Source organism: Bombina bombina, chromosome 9 (assembly GCF_027579735.1).
Source record: "Bombina bombina isolate aBomBom1 chromosome 9, aBomBom1.pri, whole genome shotgun sequence".
Classification (NCBI taxonomy): Eukaryota; Metazoa; Chordata; class Amphibia; order Anura; family Bombinatoridae; genus Bombina; species Bombina bombina.
In genome coordinates, this window is record NC_069507.1 from 25,366,526 (window position 1) to 25,385,270 (window position 18,745).

The window sequence follows — 18,745 nt, forward strand, 5'->3', positions numbered from 1 at the left end:
TGCTAGGCCAAATGGAAGAGCGACAAATTGGTAATGCTTGTCTTGAAAAGAGAATCTCTGAAACCGATAGTGGTCTGGATGAATCAGAATATGAAGATATGCATCCTGCAAGTCTATCGTGTACATATACTGACCTTGCTGAACAGAAGGCAATATAGTCCTTATAGTCACCATTTTGAATGTTGGCACTCTTACAAAACGATTCAAAATTTTCAGATCCAGAACTGGCCTGAATGAATTTTCTTTTTTTGGGACAATGAAAAGATTTGAATAAAAACCCAGACCCTGTTCCTGAAAAAGAACTGGTATGATTACCCCTGAAAGCTCTAGATCTGAAACACACTTCAGAAAAGCCTGAGCCTTCACTGGATTTGCTGGAACGCGAGGAAAAAAAATAAAAAATAAAAAATCTTCTCACAGGAAGTCTTACTCTGAAACCTATTCAATACCCTTGAGAGACAATACTCTGAATCTGCCCAAATGTTTTGGAAACATTTTAATCTGCCTCCCAGCTGAGCTGGAATCAGGGCCGCACCTTCATGCAGACTTGGGGGCTGGCTCTTGGTTCCTTAAAAGGCTTGGATTTATTCCAACTTGAAGGTTTCCATTTGGAACCAGATTATTTGGGGGAAGAATTGGCTTTCTATTCCTTATTCTGTTGAAAAGAACGAAAATTATTAGAATCTTTAGATTTACCCTTAGATCTTTTATCCTGAGGTAAAAAAAAACTCCCTTCCCCCAGTGACAGTTGAAATAATTGAATCCAACTTAGAGCCAAATAAAGGGTTACCTTGGAAAGAAAGAGATAGTAATCTAGACTTAGATACCATGTCAGAATTCCAATATTTGAGCCACAAAGCTCTTCTAGCTAAAATAGCTAAAGACATAGATTTAACATCAATATTGACAATATCAAAAATAGCATCACAGATAAAATGATTAGCATGTTGAAGCAAGCAAACAATGCTAGCCAAATCAGGATCTGTTTCCTGTTGCGCTAAGCTTTCCAACCAAAAAGTTGATGCAACTGCAACATCAGCCATGGATATAGCAGGCCTAAGAATGTAGCCAGAAAAAAAAAAACTTTCCTTAGATAAGATTCAAGTTTCCTATCTAAAGGGTCCTTAAAAGAAGTACTATCTTCCATAGGAATAGCAGTACGTTTGGCATGAGTAGAAATAGCCCCATCAACTTTGGGGATTTTTTTTCCCAAAACTCCATACTAACTGCTGGCAAAGGAAACAACTTTTTAAACCTAGAAGAAGGAATAAATGAAGTACCAGGCCTATTCCATTCCTTTGAAATCATATCAGAAATAGCATCAGGAACTGGAAAAACCTCTGGAGTAACCACAGGAGGTTTATAAACAGAATTTAAACGTTTACTAGTTTTAATATCAAGAGGACTATTTTCCTCAATATCCAAAGTAATCAACACCTCTTTTAACAAGCAACAAATATACTCCATCTTAAAGAGATAAGTAGATTTGTCAGTGTCAATATCTGAGGTAGGATCTTTTGAACCAGATAGATCCTCATCAGAGGAGGATAATTCAGTATGTTGTCGGTCATTTGAAATTTCATCAACTATATGAAAAGTTTAAAAAGACCTTTTACGTTTATTAGAAGGCGGGATGGCAGACAAAGCCTTCTGAATCGCATTGGCAATAAAATCTTTTATATTCACAGGGATATCATGTACATTAGATGTTGAAGGAACAATAGGCATTGTACTAGTACTGATGGATACATTCTTTGCATGTAAAAGCTTATGACGACAACCGTTACATACTACACAGCTGGAGATATAATCTCCGCTAATTTACAACAGATACACTTAGCTTTGGTAGAACTGTTATCAGGCAGCAGGATTCAAACAGTGGTTTCTGAGACCGGATCAGATTGAGACATCTTGCAAATGTAAGAGAAAAAAACAACATATAAAGCAAAATGATCAAATTTCCTTATATGGCAGTTTTAGGAATGGGAAAAAAAATGCGAATAGCATAGCCCTCTGAGCATAAAAAAAGGCAAGAGGCATATAGGAAGAGGGGTTTAAATAATTAAATTATTTGGCGCCAAGAAAGACGCGCAACGCAAAATGATTTTTTTGGCGCAAACAACATCTGGAAATGACGCAACGCGCGTCATGGCAGACGCAACCTTGTGCAAGGAAACCTGGCATCAACTAACCCTCGCGAGCCTAATTTTGCCCACGAAAATTTAATGAAAAAGCAGTCAATTTGAAGAAAAGACTATACCCCAGGTAAGAAAAAAAACATAATTTATGCTTACCTGATAAATTCCTTTCTTCTGTAGAGTGATCAGTCCACGGGTCATCATTACTTCTGGGATATTACTCCTCCCCAACAGGAAGTGCAAGAGGATTCACCCAGCAGAGCTGCATATAGCTCCTCCCCTCTACGTCACTCCCAGTCATTCGACCAAGGACCAACGAGAAAGGAAAAGCCAAGGGTGAAGTGGTGACTTGAGTATAAATTAAAAAATATTTACCTGCCTTAAAAACAGGGCGGGCCGTGGACTGATCACACTACAGAAGAAAGGAATTTATCAGGTAAGCATAAATTATGTTTTCTTCTGTTAAGTGTGATCAGTCCACGGGTCATCATTACTTCTGGGATACCAATACCAAAGCAAAAGTACACGGATGACGGGAGGGATAGGCAGGCTCTTTATACAGAAGGAACCACTGCCTGAAGAACCTTTCTCCCAAAAATAGCCTCCGATGAAGCAAAAGTGTCAAATTTGTAAAATTTGGAAAAAGTATGAAGCGAAGACCAAGTTGCAGCCTTGCAAATCTGTTCAACAGAGGCCTCATTCTTGAAGGCCCAAGTGGAAGCCACAGCTCTAGTAGAATGAGCTGTAATTCTTTCAGGAGGCTGCTGTCCAGCAGTCTCATAAGCTAAACGAATTATGCTACGAAGCCAAAAAGAAAGAGAGGTAGCGGAAGCTTTTTGACCTCTCCTCTGCCCAGAGTAAATGACAAACAGAGAAGACGTTTGTCGAAATTCCTTAGTTGCCTGTAAGTAAAATTTTAGAGCACGGACTACATCCAGGTTGTGCAGTAGACGTTCCTTCTTTGAAGAAGGATTTGGGCATAAAGAAGGAACAACAATCTCTTGATTGATATTCCTGTTAGTAACTACCTTAGGTAAGAACCCAGGTTTAGTACGCAGGACTACCTTATCCGAATGAAAAATCAAATAAGGAGAATCACAATGTAAGGCTGATAATTCAGAGACTCTTCGAGCCGAGGAAATAGCCATTAAAAATAGAACTTTCCAAGATAACAACTTTATATCAATGGAATGAAGGGGTTCAAACGGAACACCCTGTAAAACATTAAGAACAAGGTTTAAACTCCATGGTGGAGCAACAGTTTTAAACACAGGCTTAATCCTGGCCAAAGCCTGACAAAAAGCCTGGACGTCAGGAACTTCTGACAGACGTTTGTGTAACAGAATGGACAGAGCTGAGATCTGTCCCTTTAAAGAACTAGCAGATAAACCCTTTTCTAAACCTTCTTGTAGAAAAGACAATATCCTAGGAATCCTAACCTTACTCCAAGAGTAACCTTTGGATTCACGCCATATCTTATGGTAAATCTTTCTGGTAACAGGTTTCCTAGCCTGTATTAAGGTATCAATAACGGACTCAGAAAACCCACGTCTTGATAAAATCAAGCGTTCAATTTCCAAGCAGTCAGCTTCAGAGAAGTTAGATTTTGATGTTTGAAGGGACCCTGTATCAGAAGGTCCTGTTTCAGAGGTAGAGACCAAGGTGGACAGGATGACATGTCCACCAGGTCTGCATACCAAGTCCTGCGTGGCCACGCAGGTGCTATTAGAATCACTGATGCTCTCTCTTGTTTGATTCTGGCAATCAATCGAGGAAGCAACGGGAAGGGTGGAAACACGTAAGCCATCCTGAAGTCCCAAGGTGCTGTCAGAGCATCTATCAGGACTGCTCCTGGATCCCTGGATCTGGACCCGTAACGAGGAAGCTTGGCGTTCTGTCGAGACGCCATGAGATCCATCTCTGGTTTGCCCCAACGTCGAAGTATTTGGGCATGAAAAGTCTGACGACTTAAGAAATCTGCCTCCCAGTTCTCCACTCCCGGGATGTGGATTGCTGACAGGTGGCAAGAGTGAGACTCTGCCCAGCGAATTATCTTTGATACTTCCATCATAGCTAGGGAGCTTCTTGTCCCTCCCTGATGGTTGATGTAAGCTACAGTCGTGATGTTGTCCGACTGAAACCTGATGAACCCCCGAGTTGTCAACTGGGGCCAAGCCAGGAGGGCATTGAGAACTGCTCTCAATTCCAGAATGTTTATTGGCAGGAGACTCTCCTCCTGACTCCATTGTCCCTGAGCCTTCAGAGAATTCCAGACGGCACCCCAACCTAGAAGGCTGGCGTCTGTTGTTACAATTGTCCAGTCTGGTCTGCTGAATGGCATCCCCCTGGACAGATGTGGCCGAGAAAGCCACCATAGAAGAGAATTTCTGGTCTCTTGATCCAGATTCAGAGAAGGGGATAAGTCTGAGTAATCCCCATTCCACTGACTTAGCATGCACAGTTGCAGTGGTCTGAGGTGTAAGCGTGCAAAGGGTACTATGTCCATTGCCGCTACCATTAAGCCGATTACCTCCATGCATTGAGCCACTGACGGGTGTTGAATGGAATGAAGGGTGCGGCAAGCACTTTGAAGTCTTGTTAGCCTGTCCTCTGTCAGGTAAATCTTCATTTCTACAGAATCTATAAGAGTCCCCAGGAAGGGAACTCTTGTGAGTGGAACGAGTGAACTTTTCTTTTCGTTCACCTTCCATCCATGTGACCTTAGAAATGCCAGCACTAACTCTGTATGAGACTTGGCAGTTTGAAAGCTTGAAGCTTGTATCAGAATGTCGTCTAGGTATGGAGCTACCGAGATTCCCCGCGGTCTTAGTACCGCCAGAAGAGCACCCAGAACCTTTGTGAAGATTCTTGGAGCTGTAGCCAATCCGAATGGAAGAGCCACAAACTGGTAATGCCTGTCTAGGAAGGCAAACCTTAGGTACCGATAATGATCTTTGTGAATCGGTATGTGAAGGTAAGCATCTTTTAAATCTACAGTGGTCATGTACTGACCTTCTTGGATCATAGGTAAAATTGTCCGAATAGTCTCCATCTTGAACGATGGAACTCTTAGGAATTTGTTTAGGATCTTTAAGTCCAGGATTGGTCTGAAAGTTCCCTCTTTTTTGGGAACCACAAACAGATTTGAGTAAAACCCCTGTCCCTGTTCTGATCGTGGAACTGGATGGATTACTCCCATTAACAAGAGCTCTTGTACGCAGCGTAGAAACGCCTCTTTCTTTGTCTGGATTGTTGACAATCTTGACAGATGAAATCTCTCTCTTGGAGGAGAGTATTTGAAGTCCAGAAGGTATCCCTGAGATATTATCTCTAGCGCCCAGGGATCCTGAACATCTCTTGCCCAAGCCTGGGCGAAGAGAGAAAGTCTGCCCCCCACTAGATCCGATTCCGGATCGGGGGCCCTCAATTCATGCTGTTTTAGGGGCAGCAGCAGGTTTCCTAGTCTGCTTGCCCTTGTTCCAGGACTGGTTAGGTTTCCAGCCTTGTCTGTAGCGAGCAACAGCTCCTTCCTGTTTTGGTGCAGAGGAAGTTGATGCTGCTCCTGCTTTGAAATTACGAAAGGAACGAAAATTAGACTGTCTAGTATTGGCTTTGGCTTTGTCCTGAGGCAGGGCATGGCCTTTACCTCCTGTAATGTCAGCGATAATCTCTTTCAACCCGGGCCCGAATAAGGTCTGCCCTTTGAAAGGTATATTAAGCAATTTAGACTTAGAAGTAACATCAGCTGACCAGGATTTTAGCCACAGCGCCCTGCGTGCCTGAATGGCGAATCCTGAATTCTTCGCCGTAAGTTTAGTAAGATGTACTACGGCCTCCGAAATGAATGAATTAGCTAGTTTAAGGACTCTAAGCCTGTCCGTAATGTCGTCCAGAGTAGCTGAACCAATGTTCTCTTCCAGAGACTCAATCCAGAATGCCGCTGCAGCCGTGATCGGCGCAATGCATGCAAGGGGTTGCAATATAAAACCTTGTTGAACAAACATTTTCTTAAGGTAACCCTCTAACTTTTTATCCATTGGATCTGAAAAAGCACAGCTATCCTCCACCGGGATAGTGGTACGCTTAGCTAAGGTAGAAACTGCTCCCTCCACCTTAGGGACCGTTTGCTATAAGTCCCTTGTGGTGGCGTCTATTGGAAACATTTTTCTAAATATCGGAGGGGGGTGAGAACGGCACACCGGGTCTATCCCACTCCTTAGTAACAATTTCAGTAAGTCTCTTAGGTATAGGAAAAACCTCAGTACTCGTCGGTACCGCAAAATATTTATCCAACCTACACATTTTCTCTGGTATTGCAACTGTGTTACAATCATTCAGAGCCGCTAACACCTCCCCTAGTAATACACGGAGGTTTTCCAGTTTAAATTTAAAATTTGAAATATCTGAATCCAGTCTGTTTGGATCAGAACCGTCACCCACAGAATGAAGTTCTCCGTCCTCATGTTCTGCCACCTGTGACGCAGTGTCTGACATGGCCCTAATATTATCAGCGCACTCTGTTCTCACCCCAGAGTGATCACGCTTACCTCTTAGTTCTGGTAATTTAGCCAAAACCTCAGTCATAACAGTAGCCATATCCTGTAATGTGATTTGTAATGGCCGCCCAGATGTACTCGGCGCTACAATATCACGCACCTCCCTCTGAGCGGGAGATGTAGGTACTGACACGTGAGGCGAGTTAGTCGGCATAACTCTCCCCTCGTTGTTTGGTGAAATTTGTTCAATTTGTACAGATTGACTTTTATTTAAAGTAGCATCAATACAGTTAGTACATAAATTTCTATTGGGCTCCACTTTGGCATTGCAACAAATGACACAGGTATCATCCTCTGAATCAGACATGTTTAACACACTAGCAAATAAACTTGCAACTTGGAAATACAATTCAATTAGAATAATATTAAAACGTACTGTGCCTTTAAGAAGCACAGAAGATCTATGACAGTTGAAAATTAATAAATTGAAACAGTTATAGCCTCAATCCTTGTAAACAACACAACTTTAGCAAAGGTTTAATCCCATTAGCAAAGATAAATTCTGAAAGCAGGAAACAAATTACAGAATAAACGTTTTTTATCTCAGTCAAACTATAATTCTCACAGCTCTGCTGAGAGAAATTACCTCCCTCAAAATAAGTTTTGAAGACCCCTGAGCTCTGTAGAGATGAACCGGATCATGCAGGGAATACAATGAGTTGCTGACTGAAATATTTGATGCATAGTAAAAGCGCCAAAAAAAACGGCCCCTCCCCCTCACACACAGCAGTGAGGGAGAACAGAAACTGTCAGAAAACAGATTAAGCAACTGCCAAGTGGAAAAATAGTGCCCAAACATTTATTCACTCAGTACCTCAGCAAATGAAAACGATTTTACATTCCAGCAAAAACGTTAAACATAATCTCTAGTTATTAAACAGCTTTATGTATTTCTTACAGTGTAATTCTAGTGAAGTACCATTCCCCAGAATACTGAAGTGTAAAGTATACATACATGACATTATATCGGTATGGCAGGATTTTCTCATCAATTCCATTGTCAGAAAATAAAAACTGCTACATACCTCTATGCAGATTCATCTGCCCGCTGTCCCCTGATCTGAAGTTTACCTCTCCTCAGATGGCCGAGAAACAGCAATATGATCTTAACTACTCCGGCTAAAATCATAACAAAAACTCTGGTAGATTCTTCTTCAAACTCTGCCAGAGAGATAATAACACACTCCGGTGCTATTTTAAAATAACAAACTTTTGATTGAAGATATAAAACTAAGTATAATCACCATAGTCCTCTCACACATCCTATCTAGTCGTTGGGTGCAAGAGAATGACTGGGAGTGACGTAGAGGGGAGGAGCTATATGCAGCTCTGCTGGGTGAATCCTCTTGCACTTCCTGTTGGGGAGGAGTAATATCCCAGAAGTAATGATGACCCGTGGACTGATCACACTTAACAGAAGAAATAACTTCCTAAATATGTTTCCCAATTTTGAAATTGATAGTCTGCAAAAGGAAATATACATAAACCTGACTTAAGGCAAATAAGTACAATACATATATTTAAAACTTTATATTAATACATAAACTGCCAAACCGTAGCTGAGAGTGTCTTACGTAATGAAAACATACTTACCGAAAGACACCCATCCACATATAGCCAAAACCAGTACTGAAAAAGTATCAGTAGAGGTAATGGAATATGAGAGTATATCGTCGATCTGAAATGGGAGGTAGGAGATGAATCTCTACGACCGATAACAGAGAACCTTTGAAAAGATTTTCCGTGAGGAAAACCATAGAATCAATAGGTGATACTCTCTTCACTTCCCTCTGACAAACACTGTACTCTGAGAGGAAACGGGATTCAAAATGCTGAGAAGCGCATATCACAGAAGAAAATCAAGCACAAACTTACTTCACCACCTCCATAGGAGGTAAAGTTTGTAAAACTGAATTGTGGGTGAGGGGTGTATTTATAAGCATTTTGAGGTTTGGGAAACTTTGCCCCTCCTGGTAGGATTGTATATCCCATACGTCACTAGCTCATGGACTCTTGCTAATTACATGAAAGAAATAATGTTACTACTGCATAATTTTAAAACCAACAGGACTACAGAAGCTGCTGACTGGCTAATAAAAACACCCCACAGATTGGACAGTGACAAGCCCCACAAGAACGTCCAATAAAAAAAAATAAAAAAAAGAAAAGACTGTACCTTCAGCTCATTTTGAGATGCATCTTCTGCAGCCAAGTCAAGCTGAGCAGATTTTAGCAAGAGATCCTGTGTGTCTGCTATGTTCATTACTGTTTGCTGTACCGTTATATAATCAGTGAATATTTCTCATCAATTTCTTTAATTTAGAAAAAAATGTAGAGAACATCTTTCTATACTGTATTCAGTACATTAAAGTAGTATTATTCACTATATTCTGTTGGAAGTTAATTTATATAACAAATAAATACAACATGACTACTGCGTGAAGTGTTCTTATGGCCTGGTTTGCAAACATTTAATCCCTCACCTTCTTTGGGAGCAAAGGGGTTTTTAAATATTTTTTTCTTGATTTAACATAATTAAAAAACTATATTAATTGCTCAACATTTTGCTACAAACATAAATTGTAGTCAAGAAAGAGTCAGCGTAATAACTTGCAGCAAACAGAACATTAAACGTGTTCCGCTGCAACAACATTTAAAATTTACTTTTGCTTCTCTCTGCTCATTACACAGATTTTGGTTAAATAATGAGCAAACTGTATTACAGAGTCTGAGGAGAATCCCAAAATTATAAATCAACGCCGAAAGCCCAAAAGGGCAAAAAGGAGGAAGAGGATATATTGACAGATGTAAAGGGCACAGCCTGACTGTGGCAGCTATCGGTACACCTGATCAAATACACACAACAAAGGCAGCGATGAATAGAGAATCACAAAACACCAAATTGCATCCAAACTAACATTCAAATGTGATCACAAAATTAGAGGTTGCAGGTTCACCCACAGTAAAATAACAGAATAAAAATGCTCTGAAGCAGGGAAGGATTTAACGATTAGTGCAGATAAGAAGTACTAATATAGCAGTCAGCACTGGTGGAAAAGCATTTTCATATCCAGCATAAAAATTAATGCATTTAATTAAAGAATCCACCAAATCTGTTAAAAACGTATTCTGTTGTGTCGTTACTGAAAAAGATAACCAGGCAAAACAAAAGAATCGAACAGATTACATTTTTGGGGGGATACTTTGTTTCAGGCTAACTAGTTCTGTGCTTATGGCAACTAGTTTAAAGGGAAATTAAACACGTTGAGATGGTATCATAAAATAATAAATTGTATATATAAAAATATCTACAATATACTTTCATTATTTATTTTTCCCCTTTTCATGAAATTCCATTCTGAAATTGTGAGCATGTCAGTTCCTGTTAGAAATGAAAGTGAAGAACACATTGGCTGCACACAACAGAGAAGATAACCTAAGTTACAACATGGCAGCTTCCATTGTTTTAAAGACACTAAAACTTTACACTTATTTTATTTGTTTAGCGATTAATGTCCCTTTAAGGGAGGGGCAGCACATTTTGAGAAGCAATTGTATTGCCTGATGCTTTACGACTCTAAAGCTCATTAAAAGTTTGATACAAATTGATAATACCGTGTGTCAAAAATATTTTGTTTCAGATTTAAACATTTCAGGAAACTGGCAAAGCAACTTCATTAGACGGGCAAGAGCTGCAATGCAAGTATTGAAACCATTTTAAAATGTAGTAAAAATAAATGTTCCTGTGCTTTTGTGGAAACATGACCCTGTACAGCAATACAGCTATGGGAGTGGTCTGATCAACCACTAAACATGCATTCTGCATCAGTTGCGCACAACATGCATTTTCTTAAAATCTTACAACATTATATGAAAAAGGTCCCTATGTCAATCAAGACCATTTTTTTAAAGAGGGTTTTGGATATAAAAATACCCAAAATTTACTTTTTTCTTTATAACTGCAACTTGTTTTCCAATACATCAAAAAGGTACCACAAACCTCAGCATGCCTGCTCCCTAGAATTACTCCGGCATCGACTAGAATTACTAGCTGGGGCATTGCCAGCAGTCAATCACGAGTTGACAGGGGCATACTGTACAGAAGCACATATTTTGGTGGCAGTATGAACCTTTGGGGACAATGGTGTTTTGTTTTGACAAAGCTAAGGTTACATTTAAAAAAAAAAAAAAAATCTCCTTTAAAAGCATTAAAGTAACTGATGACATAGGGGCAAGAAAGTCCTTCTAACAATTTTTTCATTCAAGAAAACAGTTTTAAAAACTTGTGTTCTGCACTCAACAGAAAACATGTGTACCAGATATAAATATAATATACACACACACACAAAGTTCTTGCAATAAATTGAGCTAAAGCAAAACTATTATCTAAATTAGAAAATCTGTTGGAGACACCTTTAAGAAAACAGGACCCTTTTTCTTCAAAGCTGCAAAACTGCTGCCATATAGTGATGCAGACACGTGCACACTCTTTAGCTTACCTTTCTGATTTTCAACAAAGGAGAAAAAAGAAAACGAAGAAAATTGTAAAGTTGTTTAAAATTGTATGTTCTATCTGAAGTATGAAAGAAAATGATGGGGGTTTATGTCCCTTTAAAGTGTACTGTTACTTTGATCTCTACATAATATTTGCAATACATTTTTAAGAAAACACTTTTTATTAATATAGGTGTCATCACATACAGAAATGTAGGTCTCGCCACTCTGCAAGATGCACAGCTATCAAAGTAAAATTTGCTTTGTTAAGAATCCTGTGAAAGATGCTGTAAGACTGATGAAACTGTCAAGAGTATCTCACCAGAGCAAAGAGCATTAGAGAATTAGGCCTTAAGTGAGAAGTGAAGGTTCTACTTTGTGTAATAAAACAACAACAAAGCTACTAAATGCTACTTCTTGTAAGGTGTGTGGGTCTGGCATTGTTGATTTTTACGGGTTTTAAAATTCCAGAACACAATATTTCAGTTTGCCCATAGCAACAACCACTGTACAAGACAGACCGTATCAGAGGGTCGCAGACTGATGACTCACTAATATCACTTGATATTAAATAACTTGTCAGAGAACACTTTCCTAGGAACAATACAGGAAGTTGCTAGGCTTAAAGGGACAGTTTACTCAAAAATGTTCTCCGTTTTAAATTTGTTCCCAATGATCCACTTTACCTGCTGGAGTGTATTAAATTGTTTACAAGTATTTCCATTACCCTTATATTGGCATTTGAAATAGTTTATTTAGCCTGTGTTATCCCCACCCATCCTGAAAATTTTTGGCCTCAAGGCCAAGCTGTGTAAACACAACCAGCATAGGAAATTACACTCCCAGTGGGTTATAGAAGAGATAAGGTAATAAAATGTTAATTTTCCATTGTTCTCTACAAGTATTAGTGATTGGTTTATGGACAGATATAAGATGAAGAAGCATGTATATGTACACAATGTGATAAAGTAATGAGATCTGATTTTACCTACAAGCTCAACCCATTTTATTAGGTTGTGGCTTCAAAACACAAAATCAGCTAATTCTTATACACAAATGAGCCTTAAAAAGGTAAATCTCATACATTTTAAACCCTGCAGCTGGTAAAAAAAGTAATTTGAAACACATTAAGGGAAACACAATTTTATAGTATACTGTCCCTTTAAGGGCAGAGCATTGAATCAGATTCCTAGTACCTTCAGCACGGGCATAACTAATAGCAGAAAGCATTTAGATCTGCAACAATCTGTAAAAGAACTAGACTGTTCACCAAGGAAACTATGGCACTAACAGGGAATCAGCAAAAGCACAAATAAACCTTAAGGGTTAGCAGATGGTGTATTTTATTATAGATAAACTAACATAAGACAATTTACTTATCTGCATAATAACATAATTTATGCTTACCTGATAAATTCCTTTCTTCTGTAGTGTGATCAGTCCACGGGTCATCATTACTTCTGGGATATTACTCCTCCCCAACAGGAAGTGCAAGAGGATTCACCCAGCAGAGCTGCATATAGCTCCTCCCCTCTACGTCACTCCCAGTCATTCGACCAAGGACCAACGAGAAAGGAAAAGCCAAGGGTGAAGTGGTGACTGGAGTATAAATTAAAAAATATTTACCTGCCTTAAAAACAGGGCGGGCCGTGGACTGATCACACTACAGAAGAAAGGAATTTATCAGGTAAGCATAAATTATGTTTTCTTCTGTTAAGTGTGATCAGTCCACGGGTCATCATTACTTCTGGGATACCAATACCAAAGCAAAAGTACACGGATGACGGGAGGGATAGGCAGGCTCTTTATACAGAAGGAACCACTGCCTGAAGAACCTTTCTCCCAGAAATAGCCTCCGATGAAGCAAAAGTGTCAAATTTGGAAAATTTGGAAAAAGTATGAAGCGAAGACCAAGTTGCAGCCTTGCAAATCTGCTCAACAGAGGCCTCATTCTTGAAGGCCCAAGTGGAAGCCACAGCTCTAGTAGAATGAGCTGTAATTCTTTCAGGAGGCTGCTGTCCAGCAGTCTCATAAGCTAAACGAATTATGCTACGAAGCCCAAAAAGAAAGAGAGGTAGCAGAAGCTTTTTGACCTCTCCTCTGCCCAGAGTAAACGACAAACAGAGAAGACGTTTGTCGAAATTCCTTAGTTGCCTGTAAGTAAAATTTTAGAGCACGGACTACATCCAGGTTGTGCAGTAGACGTTCCTTCTTCGAAGAAGGATTTGGGCACAAGGAAGGAACAACAATCTCTTGATTGATATTCCTGTTAGTAACTACCTTAGGTAAGAACCCAGGTTTAGTACGCAGAACTACCTTAATCGAATGAAAAATCAAATAAGGAGAATCACAATGTAAGGCTGATAATTCAGAGACTCTTCGAGCCGAGGAAATAGCCATTAAAAATAGAACTTTCCAAGATAACAACTTTATATCAATGGAATGAAGGGGTTCAAACGGAACGCCCTGTAAAACATTAAGAACAAGGTTTAAACTCCATGGTGGAGCAACAGTTTTAAACACAGGCTTAATCCTGGCCAAAGCCTGACAAAAAGCCTGGACGTCAGGAACTTCTGACAGACGTTTGTGTAACAGAATGGACAGAGCTGAGATCTGTCCCTTTAATGAACTAGCAGATAAACCCTTTTCTAAACCTTCTTGTAGAAAAGACAATATCCTAGGAATCCTAACCTTACTCCAAGAGTAACCTTTGGATTCACACCAATATAGGTATTTACGCCATATCTTATGGTAAATCTTTCTGGTAACAGGCTTCCTAGCCTGTATTAAGGTATCAATAACTGACTCAGAAAACCCACGTCTTGATAAAATCAAGCGTTCAATTTCCAAGCAGTCAGCTTCAGAGAAGTTAGATTTTGATGTTTGAAGGGACCCTGTATCAGAAGGTCCTGTTTCAGAGGTAGAGACCAAGGTGGACAGGATGACATGTCCACCAGGTCTGCATACCAAGTCCTGCGTGGCCACGCAGGAGCTATTAGAATCACTGATGCTCTCTCTTGTTTGATTCTGGCAATCAATCGAGGAAGCATCGGGAAGGGTGGAAACACGTAAGCCATCCTGAAGTCCCAAGGTGCTGTCAGGGCATCTATCAGGACTGCTCCTGGATCCCTGGATCTGGACCCGTAACGAGGAAGCTTGGCGTTCTGTCGAGACGCCATGAGATCTATCTCTGGTTTGCCCCAACGTCGAAGTATTTGGGCAAAGACCTCCGGATGGAGTTCCCACTCCCCCGGATGAAAAGTCTGACGACTTAAGAAATCCGCCTCCCAGTTCTCCACTCCCGGGATGTGGATTGCTGACAGGTGGCAAGAGTGAGACTCTGCCCAGCGAATTATCTTTGATACTTCCATCATAGCTAGGGAGCTTCTTGTCCCTCCCTGATGGTTGATGTAAGCTACAGTCGTGATGTTGTCCGACTGAAACCTGATGAACCCCCGAGTTGTCAACTGGGGCCAAGCCAGGAGGGCATTGAGAACTGCTCTCAATTCCAGAATGTTTATTGGCAGGAGACTCTCCTCCTGACTCCATTGTCCCTGAGCCTTCAGAGAATTCCAGACGGCACCCCAACCTAGAAGGCTGGCGTCTGTTGTTACAATTGTCCAGTCTGGTCTGCTGAATGGCATCCCCCTGGACAGATGTGGCCGAGAAAGCCACCATAGAAGAGAATTTCTGGTCTCTTGATCCAGATTCAGAGAAGGGGATAAGTCTGAGTAATCCCCATTCCACTGACTTAGCATGCACAGTTGCAGTGGTCTGAGGTGTAAGCGTGCAAAGGGTACTATGTCCATTGCCGCTACCATTAAGCCGATTACCTCCATGCATTGAGCCACTGACGGGTGTTGAATGGAATGAAGGGTGCGGCAAGCACTTTGAAGTCTTGTTAGCCTGTCCTCTGTCAGGTAAATCTTCATTTCTACAGAATCTATAAGAGTCCCCAGGAAGGGAACTCTTGTGAGTGGAACGAGTGAACTTTTCTTTTCGTTCACCTTCCATCCATGTGACCTTAGAAATGCCAGTACTAACTCTGTATGAGACTTGGCAGTTTGAAAGCTTGAGGCTTGAATCAGAATGTCGTCTAGGTATGGAGCTACCGAGATTCCCCGCGGTCTTAGTACCGCCAGAAGAGCACCCAGAACCTTTGTGAAGATTCTTGGAGCTGTAGCCAATCCGAATGGAAGAGCCACAAACTGGTAATGCCTGTCTAGGAAGGCAAACCTTAGGTACCGGTAATGATCTTTGTGAATCGGTATGTGAAGGTAGGCATCTTTTAAATCTACAGTGGTCATGTACTGACCCTCTTGGATCATAGGTAAGATTGTCCGAATAGTCTCCATCTTGAACGATGGAACTCTTAGGAATTTGTTTAGGATCTTTAAGTCCAGGATTGGTCTGAAAGTTCCCTCTTTTTTGGGAACCACAAACAGATTTGAGTAAAACCCCTGTCCCTGTTCCGATCGTGGAACAGGATGGATTACTCCCATTAACAAGAGCTCTTGTACGCAGCGTAGAAACGCCTCTTTCTTTGTCTGGATTGTTGACAACCTTGACAGATGAAATCTCTCTCTTGGAGGAGAGTATTTGAAGTCCAGAAGGTATCCCTGAGATATTATCTCTAGCGCCCAGGGATCCTGGACATCTCTTGCCCAAGCCTGGGCGAAGAGAGAAAGTCTGCCCCCCACTAGATCCGATCCCGGATCGGGGGCCCTCAATTCATGCTGTTTTAGGGGCAGCAGCAGGTTTCCTAGTCTGCTTGCCCTTGTTCCAGGACTGGTTAGGTTTCCAGCCTTGTCTGTAGCGAGCAACGGCTCCTTCCTGTTTTGGTGCAGAGGAAGTTGATGCTGCTCCAGCTTTGAAATTACGAAAGGAACGAAAATTAGACTGTCTAGCCTTAGCTTTGGCTTTGTCCTGAGGCAGGGCATGGCCTTTACCTCCTGTAATGTCAGCGATAATCTCTTTCAACCCGGGCCCGAATAAGGTCTGCCCTTTGAAAGGTATATTAAGCAATTTAGACTTAGAAGTAACATCAGCTGACCAGGATTTTAGCCACAGCGCCCTGCGTGCCTGAATGGCGAATCCTGAATTCTTCGCCGTAAGTTTAGTAAGATGTACTACGGCCTCCGAAATGAATGAATTAGCTAGTTTAAGGACTCTAAGCCTGTCCGTAATGTCGTCCAGAGTAGCTGAACTAATGTTCTCTTCCAGAGACTCAATCCAGAATGCCGCTGCAGCCGTGATCGGCGCAATGCATGCAAGGGGTTGCAATATAAAACCTTGTTGAACAAACATTTTCTTAAGGTAACCCTCTAATTTTTTATCCATTGGATCTGAAAAAGCACAGCTATCCTCCACCGGGATAGTGGTACGCTTAGCTAAAGTACAAACTGCTCCCTCCACCTTAGGGACCGTTTGCCATAAGTCCCGTGTGGTGGCGTCTATTGGAAACATTTTTCTAAATATCGGAGGGGGTGAGAACGGCACACCGGGTCTATCCCACTCCTTAGTAACAATTTCAGTAAGTCTCTTAGGTATAGGAAAAACCTCAGTACTCGCCGGTACCGCAAAATATTTAATCAACCTACACATTTTCTCTGGTATTGCAACTGTGTTACAATCATTCAGAGCCGCTAACACCTCCCCTAGTAATACACGGAGGTTTTCCAGTTTAAATTTAAAATTTGAAATATCTGAATCCAGTCTGTTTGGATCAGAACCGTCACCCACAGAATGAAGTTCTCCGTCCTCATGTTCTGCCACCTGTGACGCAGTGTCTGACATGGCCCTAATATTATCAGCGCACTCTGTTCTCACCCCAGAGTGATCACGCTTACCTCTTAGTTCTGGTAATTTAGCCAAAACTTCAGTCATAACAGTAGCCATATCCTGTAATGTGATTTGTAATGGCCGCCCAGATGTACTCGGCGCTACAATATCACGCACCTCCCGATCGGGAGATGCAGGTACTGACACGTGAGGCGAGTTAGTCGGCATAACTCTCCCCTCGTTGTTTGGTGAAATGTGTTCAATTTGTACAGATTGACTTTTATTTAAAGTAGCATCAATACAGTTAGTACATAAATTTCTATTGGGCTCCACTTTGGCATTGCAACAAATGACACAGGTATCATCCTCTGAATCAGACATGTTTAACACACTAGCAAATAAACTTACAACTTGGAATACAATTCAATTAGAATAATATTAAAAACGTACTGTGCCTTTAAGAAGCACAGAAGATCTATGACAGTTGAAAATTAATAAATTGAAAACAGTTATAGTGTAAACAACACAACTTTAGCAAAGGTTTAATCCCATTAGCAAAGATAACAAATTCTGAAAGCAGGAAACAAATTACAGAATAAACGTTTTTTATCTCAGTCAACAATAATTCTCACAGCTCTGCTGAGAGAAATTACCTCCCTCAAAATAAGTTTTGAAGACCCCTGAGCTCTGTAGAGATGAACCGGATCATGCAGGAAATACAATGAGCTGCTGACTGAAATATTTGATGCGTAGCAAAAGCGCCAAAAAACGGCCCCTCCCCCTCACACACAGCAGTGAGAGAGAACAGAAACTGTCAGAAAAAAGATTAAGCAACTGCCAAGTGGAAAAATAGTGCCCAAACATTTATTCACTCAGTACCTCAGCAAATGAAAACGATTTTACATTCCAGCAAAAACGTTAAACATAATTTCTAGTTATTAAACAGCTTTATGTACTTCTTACAGTGTAATTCTAGTGAAGTACCATTCCCCAGAATACTGAAGTGTAAAGTATACATACATGACATTATATCGGTATGGCAGGATTTTCTCATCAATTCCATTGTCAGAAAATAAAAGCTGCTACATACCTCTATGCAGATTCATCTGCCCGCTGTCCCCTGATCTGAAGTTTACCTCTCCTCAGATGGCCGAGAAACAGCAATATGATCTTAACTACTCCGGCTAAAATCATAGCAAAAACTCTGGTAGATTCTTCTTCAAACTCTGCCAGAGAGGTAATAACACACTCCGGTGCTATTTAAAATAACAAACTTTGATTGAAGATATAAAACTAAGTATAATCACCATAGTCCTCTCACACATCCTATCTAGTCGTTGGGTGCAAGAGAATGACTGGGAGTGACGTAGAGGGGAGGAGCTATATGCAGCTCTGCTGGGTGAATCCTCTTGCACTTCCTGTTGGGGAGGAGTAATATCCCAGAAGTAATGATGACCCGTGGACTGATCACACTTAACAGAAGAAATACTAGTTTTTAAGCACTACACATAAAAGATCACAAAATAATTGCACCAATAAGAACTGACTGTTTTAGACACAAAAAAAAATATTTAGGAGTTACATTTAGATGCCAATGAGCAAGCACTACCCAGGTGCTGAACTAAAAAAAAGGGCTGTCTCCTAAGCTTACATTCTTGCTTTTTCAAATAAAGATTCCAAGTGAAGGAAGAAAAATTGATAATAGGAGTAAATTAGAAAGTTGCTTAAAATTGCTGCTCTACCTGAATTATGAAAGTTTACGTTTGACTAGACTAT

The 18,745-nt window shown here is 40.7% G+C and overlaps 1 protein-coding gene across 9 annotated transcripts in view; it reads right to left on the reverse strand.

Moving 5' to 3' along the window:
• GBF1 (golgi brefeldin A resistant guanine nucleotide exchange factor 1) overlaps positions 1-18,745 on the reverse strand; it is a 365,751-nt gene that overhangs the window by 322,056 nt on the left and 24,950 nt on the right. The gene's annotated exons all lie outside the window — the stretch shown is intronic.